Source organism: Cupressus sempervirens, chromosome 8 (assembly GCF_028749045.1).
Source record: "Cupressus sempervirens isolate cs-2001-9-10 chromosome 8, ASM2874904v1, whole genome shotgun sequence".
Classification (NCBI taxonomy): domain Eukaryota; kingdom Viridiplantae; phylum Streptophyta; class Pinopsida; order Cupressales; family Cupressaceae; genus Cupressus; species Cupressus sempervirens.
The window spans coordinates 23,603,310-23,615,720 of NC_143125.1; positions in this window are offsets into that span (position 1 = coordinate 23,603,310).

Here is a 12,411-nt window from a genome sequence, read left to right on the forward strand (position 1 = left end):
AGAAAATGTGTGACTGGTAATAAAACTTAAGATAATAAAACTTCATGTGATGGTTCCAAGAGAGTACCTCGAGAGGGAAGTACCTTTCGAGAGTTTCCACATGTGATCCAAGCTTGGACTTTTCGATGCCTAGTGACTCTCCATGATGTTAGTCCCTACAGAGTATCTTATTGAGTGTCTGACCAGGACCTGTACTCCTTGTATTGTCTTAGGTTCTTGGTTCAGCCATCATACTGTCTAGCATGAGTGTTAGCCATGGATGTTGCTTTTGTGTGCTTTTTGGTTGGATCTTTATCTCCATCAGCATGGTGGGTGTGGACCTATAGGTTCCATGTGGTTGGGAGCATAGCTACCTTCACCACTGCTAGGGACTGGTGTATAGAGATGGTCTTTTGTCCAAGTGCGACCATTACTGGATGTTTTCACTTGGTACTTCGAGTTTTGGAGTATGCTTTCTTGTGATTTATGCTTTCATTGGAATGCTTGGATATCATGTTTAGATGATGCTAGTTTATTTGACGCATTGCCATATTATGATGTTTAGCATATGATTAAATGATGTTATTTGATTTAGTAGTATGTCTGTTGCTTAATTTTGTTTAGCATGTGATAGGTGATGTTATCTACTGTAGGATTATCTTATGCTTTACTACTAGCATGTTAGATTTCCTTATGCTTGTATTGTTGCATGTTTTAGTAGTGACGTCCCTATTATGACAGTACTGACAATTTGGTCGGTGGCTTGGGATGTTACACACAGGGGATGGCCAGGACCCATGATGGTCTTATGATGCTATAGATGTTCTTCCTTTTGTGTTGTTCTTGCACTCGAGTGTTCATTCCTCGAGCCTTTGTGGATCCGGTACTCCCTGGTGTGGAGGTTCTTTTCTCTATTTTGGTTCTTTTTTCTTTTAGGAGTGTTTTTCGTGTTCTTTGGGCAACATTTGTTCAGCATGGTGCGACATTAAAAATGCATCGCACGCCCATGAAAACTATGTCGTACGACACTGTAAAGTGTCACATGCCTTCTTGAGAAATATTGTACGACACTGTAAAGTGTCACATGCCTTCTTGAGAAATGTCGTACGACACTGGAAGAGTGTCTCACTCCTTCTTGAGAAGTGTCGTACGAAACTGGAAGAGTGTCGCACGCCTTAAGGAGAAGTGTCGCACTCCCTTAGTAAAAAGTGTCGCACGATTTTTGTGAAAAACCTGCGTGTGCCATCAGCGGGCACTTTTTTTCATGATCTGATCTTTTTGAAAGTTATTTTGGATACCATTTTGGGCATTCTTCGACCCTGTGTTGTTGCATTTTGTATTCTAGTGGTTTTTGTTCAATGCAATTTTTCGTGTTTTGTTGTTGTCTCTTGGGGTTTAAAATATATCGTTTAAGTATAAGTTGACGTATATTTAATTCCTTATACTTAAGATATATTTTGATATATGTGATGAATCTTTTGATATATATTTAATTCCTTGTAGTTAAGATATATTTTAATATATGCGATGAATCTTTTGAGATAGGTTTCAGACCTCTCAGAGATAAGTTATAGATTCTAAGAAATTTCAGGGCTTCAGAAATCCAGACTTAGCCAATTTTCAGGGCTTCAAGATTTCAGGCTTAGCCTAATTTCAAGATTTTTCATTTTACCCCAGCTTGGTGTTTTGTTGTTGAGTGGTCATTTCTTGAGCCCTCATCTTGTTGTGGTGGTTGTTGGCTTTTGTTCGCGTGTGTTAGTCGGTAGTGGCATTTAGAGATCTGTTGGTTGCCGAGATTGTGGTGAAGTCTTCCATTGCGATCATTGTGATCCTGTATGATGTTTTCATGTGCATTCATACTTGTAAAAAAAAAAATCTTGGCTTGATTTGAATCCTTGTTTCCAAGGATCTTCGAGCAGGGCATTACACTAGATCCCTCAATATCTAATCCAAATCCTAGCTAGTCCAGATCCACACTCTAGTAGAAACCTCCAAGGAAGATCCAATTGGTACTCACAAGCCCACTAAGAAATCTCCTTATTTCCCAAGCCTCAGCTACTATCCCTTCTCAAAATTTTCTCCTCTGCCACCATTGCTTTTTCAATATGGATGAATTACCACAATATTGCTATAAACTACCTCACACTCAATGCTCTATCCAAAGACTCAAGAGAAAATTGCTCTTTAGGCACTCTCCATACTCACTCCTTTGAATAAATGAATTAATAATAACTAAAGACATCATAATACCCCCTAATTATACCCAACTAAGCCACAAGTCAATCTAGTAAGCTCCAAATTAAATATCCCTTACATTAAATACTTGAAGACCCACAAGTTAGTCTCCAATAGAAATTAAATACCAAATGCCTTTAAAGGCTTACAATACATATTAAATAAATAAAAATTAATTACCTAAGACCCAAATAGGTCCACTCAAATCCACCAAAATCCCTTAATCATGTAGGATAGATAACTACCCAAGGATAATCCTGCATTAGACTCCCTAGGTGCAAAAAGAAAAGTGTGTCACAAACTCTGATGCCTAATAAAGAATCCACATCTATCTTCATCTTCACCAAAGGCTTCCACTCCAATAGGGACAAAAAAATCAACATGAAAATTATCCACATCTACATCACTCTTTCTAACACTAGAATCTCAACCATCAAATCAGCATGCTCACTCCCAAGAACAAATTGAACATAATGCTTCATCAAAAAATCAACAACTAGTGAATCCACACCAATAGAAACAAACTTCACATCAACAAAAATATGTAGATCTCCATAAACACATTCCAAAATCATAACACCAATAGTTTCATTGCTCACAACAAGATGCTCTACAACATACAATTCACTATCAACAACAACTAGATCATCCATGATTGAGTGCTCTGCAATCTCTATGTCAAACTCAACCAATTGACCATGAAAACCAATATCTATCCCAACATCAACAAGATTAGGAATATCCTTATCAACAACCTCTAGTTGTTCTATAATTTTTGTATCAAGCTCTACAAATTTATCAATAAAACCAAACTCTTCCACCTTGACCTTGCAATGACACCTTCTCTCTAACAAGTCTTCTAACTAGCTAGACAACTCTCTTTTAGACCAATAGAATCCATCTCCACAAATCTCTACAAAACTCAACCATCCCTTTATTAACTATATCAACCAAACTAGATTCAAACCAAGTATACATCTTTGAAAACCTCTTCTCCACCACATCACAGAGATTCACAATCAGCTTCAGGTCCAATCCTCTCAGAGCCATCTTTTAAGATCTTTGCGAACCCTCTGCAATAAATCACTAAGAGATCAATCTTGACAACCATAGATCCATTTGCATGTCCTCCCTAGGTCCTAGTGAAAATTACCTCAACTTTGATGATCTTTCTACATGCTTAGGAATAACCTTCACTCTGATACCAGTTGATGTAGTTCAAGGTAGGAGAATCCCGAAAGGAGACATCCTAGCTGCTAGCAAATAACCATATAGTAGAAGATGAACAAAAATGAAAGATCTTATATCAAATCACTACTCTTTATTCATAAAATAACTAATTACATGCAATTTTTTGAGCTATAAGGCCTTCCCGATTATGGCCAAATATAAAGCAAGTAATAGTTTTGCAAGATCCCTCAAGATCCAATCCAAACCCTAGCTAGTCCAGATCCACACTCTAGTAGAAACCTCCAAGGAAGATCCAATTGGTACTCACAAGACCACCAAGAAATATCCTTATTTCCTAAGCCTCAACTACTATCCCTTCTCAAAATTTGCTCCTCTGCCACCTCATCTTCTCCAAGATGGATGAATAATCACAATCTTGCTATAAACTACCTCACATTTAGTTCTTTGTCAATAGACTCAAGAAAAAATTGCTCTTCAGGAACTCTCCAAACTCACTCCTCTAAATGAATGAATGAACAATGACTAAAGGCTTCATAGTACCCCCTACTTATATCCAATTGAGCCACAAGTTTGCCTAGTAAGCTCCAAATTAAATATCCATTACATTAAATACTTGAAGAGCCACAAGTCAATCGAAAGCATAAATTAAATACCAAATGCCTTTAAAGGCTTACAACACTTATTAAATACATCAAAATTAATTACCCAAGTAGGTCTACTCAAATCCACCAAAATCCCTTAATCATACAGGATAGCTAACTACCCTAGGATGCTCCTACATCAAATATTCATCAAATATTCATCTCTATTTGTCTTTAGTATAACCTCCATATATCCTTCAATTTTTTTCCTCAGTAACCTCATAACCAAGAGGTTCCACATACAACATTCTAGGTTTAACTAGTTCTAAGTAAGTAAATTTAGTGTCCACCATAAAATTTATGTCATTTTTGTACTTATTTACAATTGTAGGTGGGATCCTGTACCTTTGCTTCATTTGACCTTGAAAGGTCTTCACAACTAAGTCCACCCTACTCTCAATCTTTTCAATACAATATCTTCTATATAGGTTAGTTATCTTTTCAATAGTGTATTTATCATTATTAAGTAATTTAGTCACTGATAAAAATGTAAATATCTTAATCAGGTGGAAGAACAAGTAAGTTATTAGTGACCTAAATTTGAATTGACTATTCTTAACTTTCTTTATCCTATCCAAGATTTCTATCAACTGTACTCTTAAGATCTCATACATACTTACCTTGACTTTCTCTACAAACATCTTATAGGATACATGTATAAAACCTATTTCCATGTGATGCAGGGGCATCTGAGGGTCAAGGCTATTGACTTAGACATGGGTTTTAGTTGAGATTTACTTTCGGGGGTCATAACTTTTGACTCAGATGTGGGTTTTGGCTGAAATTTTACAGGTGGTTTTTCTAGAAGGAGTTATGTGGATTGTAGATAGAGCTCAGCTCTATAGGTGGCCATTTTGACATTTTTATGGGAGCCTAAAAATTCATCTTGACCTCTGAATCTAGATTTTAGTATTTTTTCAATTTTTTTTAGATTTTTGATTTTGTAATAAATCCAAAATTGTATCTTTGATTTCATTGATTATTTGGAAATTCGTCTTGCCCTAGTTGGGGGCTTTTCCTGGGAAAAATCAGGATTCATAGGATGAGTTTTAAAAAATACCAAAAATGAAAAATTTCCATTTTCTTGAAAATCTGCCAAATATGGTAACTTTTGAATTTGTAATAAGTAGGAGTTTGTTTTCATTGTAGAGGCAGAGTAGAGTTGCAAAATCTTTTAATGAAGAGTTATGTTATTCTGAAATATTTGTCTTGTGTCAAATTTTGGTTTATTGTTTATTGATATTGGGGTTACATCACCATGTCATCTTCTCTAGAGCTTGCACAAATCTTGGAAGCCATGATTTTCCATTTGAATTGAACATCATCCTGCTTAATTTTTCTTATCATGATTCCTCTCCTATTGTAGTTAGATTTACTATTCTCTAATACAAGCTTCTTCACATTCATTACACAATATAGTTACTTCATGAATCAGGTTAGCTAATATGTCCACTACATTATCTCCCAACCATAATTGCCCATCATGAATTCAGCTCAATATTGTCTTCATCCAATCTTCATTGTCAAACTTATGTGAAATAAAGTACTTAACTAACTCATTCTATCCTAAATGCTCATAACCATTCTTAAAGATCATATTCCTTTTTTATGTTTTCTTCTTCTATTATTTCAAACTTAATCTTAAGGCAATTGCCTACATTTTCCAAATATAGAACTCTATCTAGAATCATTGAAAGTGCTTCTGTAGGGTCTTCTTTCAAGGGTTGAATAAGGTTTATCTTAATATTAGGTTTTTCATCTTTTTCAACACCATGAATCAAACTTTTATCCATGTCTTCGACAAATTATAAACTTAAAATCATGGATTAAACTTTTGAAACTTGTAAAATACCTCAATTATGTAGAAATAGGGTTTTCTCGAGAATTCACTTTAATGTTTATTGGATTTTCTTCAACTTTCTTGTAATTTTCTCTTAAAGTCTTCACACATAAATTGATATCAAAATCTTAAATTGGATCCTTTAATCATTTTTATTCACCTACTCCATTAATTGTTCATGTACACAATCTTCAAAAAGTTGTTTCTACTAACTAGGAGACTTGTTTTCTTTCGTGTGTCCTCATAAAAATTCCAAAACCTTTGCACTCTTAACCATATCTTACAAACATCATATTCTATCTCAGGTTAACTTCTCAAATATTAACTTAATTTCTTTCATCATTTCTACCTTCTTGATGCCCAATCCCTTATAAAAAGTACTTAATTCAAATAGGATGAATCAAATACAATTTTTGACTTCACTTTGCTTCCAAGTGCTTTATTTGACTATTCTACTAACACCACATGTGAATTGGATGGATCCTTAGCTTTAAAAAATACCTCTTTGAACTCTTACACATGTTCCTTTATGTTTTCTTTCTGATTGTCATTGTCTCTATCAGTTATTATGTCATAATTCATATTCATATTTCTTTTGAAGTTCAGATTCCTTGTTTTGTTCCTCATATCCATCCTAAAAAATCTTTCTTTATTAATAGTTTTTTTACACAATTTTCATACTGGTGCATTGATTCCAAATTTGGGTCTTGGCTAGTTTATAGATGCTCTACAATTTCTGGCAATATGCCCAAAGTTGTTATAATTGTAACATACAATGTTATTCCCTGCTCCATTGTTTCCTTCTTCAAATCTTCTTCCTACAAGGTTGGTACCTCTAAACATTCTACTATTTCTATTACTATTATCAAACTTAGGTTTCTTACAATTTACTACTCTATGACCAAAACCATGACAACTATAACAATAAAAATTAGTTATTGGTTTGAATAACTTACCTATGCAATTTATTTTCATATGACCAACTTTATTACATTCATAGCATCTACCTTTGAATTCATATCTTACTTAGGTGATTACATTTTCTCAAATTTCTTAGGTTCATCAATTTGTTCAGGTTGTTTACCTCTTTAGGTTAATCAATAGATTGATTTAGCTCAATCTTGTTCAGATTTTCTTTCTCTTGCATAGGCCCATGAATTTGAGGATTAGGTTCCTTTATAACTTCATATTTCTTAGCTGATTTTTTTCCAATGAACTATGCAAGGCAAGTCTTATCATAATAATGTCCCTAAATTATTTTTTTCATCAATCTTCTCACTTCTAGAATATAATCTCTCAAGTTATTTCTTATATTGGGTTAATTCTCTTTCCAGACTAGTATTGTACTATCAACATGAATTCTAATGATACTACATTGGGGAGTATCCTAAGCATTGGAGAGTATTGATATATTGTAGTCATGATTGTGTTTGTCATTGATGTCAACATAGCAATGTTTCTACTAGAGACCAGAAGAATAAAAGTCAGAGATCTTATGTTGTGTAGTAACTATGGAAGGTATAGGTAATGCTCAGTTAAAAACATGTCCCTAAGAGTGTCTTGATGTCATGGTTAAGAGGACAAAGTTTGAGTCAAAGATGTACAACAATTGCATTTGATTTACTATTAGTAGTTGAGAAATATAGCATCTATTTGGCAATTTCTAATGTTTTCATTATATCTTTTAGCCAAGATACAATGAGGTGATGTGTAGCCAGGTAGTGATAGAACACAGTTAGCTAATGACGTCAGTGAGTGCACAAGACTTACTATCTTATTCATAAATTTTTGCATAGACTATGAGATGACAGTGCTATTGAAATTAAAAATTAATTAAATATTTTATTTTAATTAATTGGGAAAGCCTCAAGGTCAACTCAAGGAAATATTATGAAGATATGTTATAAAGGAAAGATCTTTTCCTAAATTGTAATGTGTGTTCAAGTATTGTGATCATTGTATGAAGTGTGAAGTGCAAAGATAAGTAGAGTGCTTGAGGAATGTGCACATAAGCGATCCAAGGGATTATTAGATGTGTAGTCCATGATCTTATTACAAGATCAAAAGAAGTAGAGGTCCGATTAACACAATGGATGAAGAGAAAAGAATAGTAGAGTACTAATTTTATTATTATGCAAGGAATAATACAAATATTTTTTGGACATTGGGATCATTGGTCTTGGCCACGAAGTTGTTTGGGTATTGGGTCTAGCTATCTTCCACAACTCCTAACAGGGTTGGCACAACTCCTAATATGGTTGAAATCTCCTAACAGGGATTCAAAGTCTCCAAATAGGGACTCATATGTACTGAATGTATTCATAGACTCCTAACAGGGTCCATCCTCTAACAAGGAATATTTATATTAGTACATCATCTTGTGGGTACCATCCCGATTGGGGTTACTATGTATGAGTATCTTGTTATGGTTTTAGTTTACATTATTCATATGGTTAAGATTGTTTAAAGATGGTATTGATGTTAATAGTTGTATAAATAATTCACACACACCCCCCCACCCCTCAATTATATTAGTGGACTATATATATTATAATATGTACTTCTCAAGTTCTACTTGTTGCATCTTAGTAGATTCAAGTTCATATGTAACTTTTGTAAGGTTGGATCTTAGATCTGCATTCTTAGATTTTAGATCTCACTCAACTTTTCTATCATCTTTCTTTAGGTCCAATTTCAGATCAGTAATTTTCAATTCATTCTTCAAGATCTCATTTTATTTCTTTAGTCTAGAAACTTCATCACTATCCTTGATTTGATTTATAGAATCTTTCTTGGATTTGAGATGGTTGATCTTATCATCCAACTTTCCAATGTATTCCTTTGTATCCTCATATCTTACTTTGAAAGAATCTCTTTCTTCAATAAGAATATCAATCTTTTCAAGAGCTTCTTCTAGATTTTTTGTAACTATTCCATATCCATAGGGATACTACTCAAGTTGTTAAGCCTCTTTTGGGTAATTGTGATTGGATACCAATTGTTAGAAATATAAAATACTTATAAGAAACTTGCAAGAAAGAATATAACCATTTCCACATAACCCATAATAGATATAAAATAAATATGTAATTCAAATCCACATTCAAGAGAATAAATAATATACCCACAAAAATTGTGACATAAAATATACCCTAGGAAACCCTCACTAAGGAAAAAACCCAACCTTTGAAAGCATCCATTACCATGTATTTATTCAGGAAAAAGACAATTGTAATACAACCATGGAAGCCTTCAAAGCCATAGCTACAACCAAGCAATCCATGTGAACAAGCATGAATCCTCACATCCCATGTCATGCTTCCAACCTTCAAAAAATGCTCCCTTGGCTAACTTGTCAAGCCTTGCCCTATTCAACTCTTGCCTTTTCACCTTCTTCTTGTCTCTACAACTGCCCTTGTGGTTGCTTATATAGTAGCCAATCCTATAAAACTACCAATTGGTATTAAATAAAACCATGTGCTACCTAATCCATTGACCCCACATTAATATTTAAAATTTAATTATTTCCCCCAACATTAAATAATTACATAAAATATTATCAAAATATTACAATTCAACTCATGTTAGGTATATTCCATGGGAATCTTTACATGTTGCATGTCCATCTAGGTTCTCCTAGATAGAACATTAGATAGTAAAATAAAAATAATACAATATAAAAAATATTATGCAATGTGTGCAACACCCATTATCTCAATGATCTCCCACTTGTTGTATACATTGGATAGGATCAATTTGTAGTCACATAAATGAACAAGGGAACAATCCTTCCTAGAACATCAACCATCATGGATCAAAGTACACTATGTGCTCCATCTTGGGACCTACAACAAAATTAAAGTATCCAAAATCTCAAACATGAATGATCTCACCTTGTTTTATTCTACTACCATCGAACATACATAGAAGCCATCCAAAGAGAAAGCCACCCAACCTGTTGCCTTAGAAGATCACAATCTCCTGTACCAACAGAAATGTCAAGCATAAAAAACTTAATCCAAAGGTAATCATATGTATCCATAGTTGTCAAAATATCCACAGATGAAATAACACGCACAACAAGTGTCAAACCCACCCAACTATTCATACATCCAAAGGTATACCAAGTTAATCTCATGTCATCAATATATCCAATCTATAACATACAATCACAAGCCTCAAGAGAAAATCCTACCACATATATACCATGAGGCTCCCACTGCAAAAGATAGTGCCAAATCTATAACCAATCCACTCACAACATCTCAAAGAAGTGAATCCATGCAGTCTCAAGGACATCCACAACACATAAACCAATAACTTGCAAGAACAACACTCATAAAAAAGTCTCCAATACTCTTCCAAGTTCTCCACAACCAACAAAGTTAAGAGATAAAGGAATAACCATCTCATCTCTCACATGACATACATGAGCACAAACTAGTGATCATAATCTCTAACCAATCTCAAATCCAATGTAAGTGAAACCGAACATCCAACAAGACAACCAAGACCAAGAGAAACCATGCAAATCATAACCTATATAATGTCCTTCTACACATACCTCTAGATGTAAATTGTGCAAGTATGATCTCCTCCATAAAACCCCAACAAGAAGCCACAACAACACCCAAACCATACTATATAACTAATCGTGGATGTAAGCCTCTCACAAGAAGAACAGACTCATAAACCATTCCTAAACCAAGGAATATGCCCAACATATAACCATTTCGCAAACTCAACTAGGATAACAACATATGCAAATGGAGATAACCAATGCTAAACCATCTCTGAAATGAATGCTTTAGAACTAACTCATCTTTCGTAGCTCAAGATCCATATCCATGAAAGTAAAGCATGAACATAATGCACCTAAGAGAAATAATGGGCTATACCTCTCAAGTAGAAAAACTATCGAGTAGACCAAGAGCAGGAAATGAGAATTCTCATCAAGATATCCAAATCCAAGTCTCCAACCAAGACTCATCTAAGAACAATCTCCTCTCAAGTCCATAATAGGTGAATGACCCTTAGAATTCTTGGTGAAACCATCAACCATCGCAACAAATACTTCTCTAATCCAAGAGAAATCAGCATCATCACTATCTATAAGTATCCATGAGCACTTGTAACCAATCAATCTATGCCAACTCCAAATACAACACAACAATATCATGAAGTATCCAGCTTATGATCAATGCACTCAATACCAAGAAAATAAACCAAGATCAATGTCAAAGTTCCAACCATGGCCTAAAGAACATAAACATGAAACATGATCTAAACCATCTCAACCAAAGAGATAACATGCTCCATATGAACATACTATAACATGTCAAAACTCTAAACACATATCAAGAGTATACCATGACATAAAATATGAAACCATCTTTAAAAAAATAGTTTCTATAGAAACTACTTAGTTTCTATCGAAACTATTTAGGCCAATTTTTTTTGTTTAGTTAGTTTCAATCAAAACTACCTTATAAAGTAGTTTCGATTGAAACTATGTGAGGAGTTTCTATCAAAAGTTTTAGGGCCAAAAATTTGTCTTGCACATTTTTGGATGAATTTCTTCCTCCAAAAAAGTGTAACCCACTATTGTGGGTTCACCCCTTAACTCCAAGGATAACATGTCAATTGAAAGCATAACCACACCTTTACCAAGAACCATATGAGTTCTCAAGATGCAACCTTCTCCACATACCATGAAGAAAAACTATTTCCAAATACCATGAAGAAACATCTCCATACACCATGAAGATAACCAAGAACTCCATGAGTCCTCAAGATCTAACCATCTTCACACACCATGAAGATAATAAGTGCATCATGCAAATGTCAAAGATGATTTTGTAACAACAAGATCTAAGACAAACTTCTAACATCTACAAACACTCAATAAATATATCAATGTCAAAAATTCCCACTCAACTGTGATACCAAGGCATCATAAAATCTATCTCCAACATGAAGATCCTCTAGGTCTACACTCACATAACTAAAGTGTCAGTACCAAGTGAAACCAAGATCTCCAAAACAAGAAGATACAAACTAAACCAGGAAATAATCCTGCATTGTCACCTCATCATTGTCACAAGATCCCACTAAACTATGTATGCAAGCTATCAATGACATTTTGATGAAAAAACAATGCTATAACCATGCAAATCAACCAAGGTATCAAATCATCAAAGAATTCAAAGTGAAAATCATGAGCTCCTCAAAAGAAACCAAATAACCATGATCCTCAACCAAGAAGATATACCACAATAAAAAAAATTAGGAATCCAAACTAATAAACATCAAGGATGTACCTATGTATCCAATCATGTCATGTGAAAACCCATGGCACCATGATCACATCCATGAACTCAAAAACTAACTCTCAATATGTCTAACTTATTAGCATAAAATAGTCAACCACAATCCTCCATCATGACTATTCTTTGCAATAACATCTCATCCCTTCTATAAGAATAAAATTAAAAAATTACGTGGCTTAGGGCATAGAAAACCTAA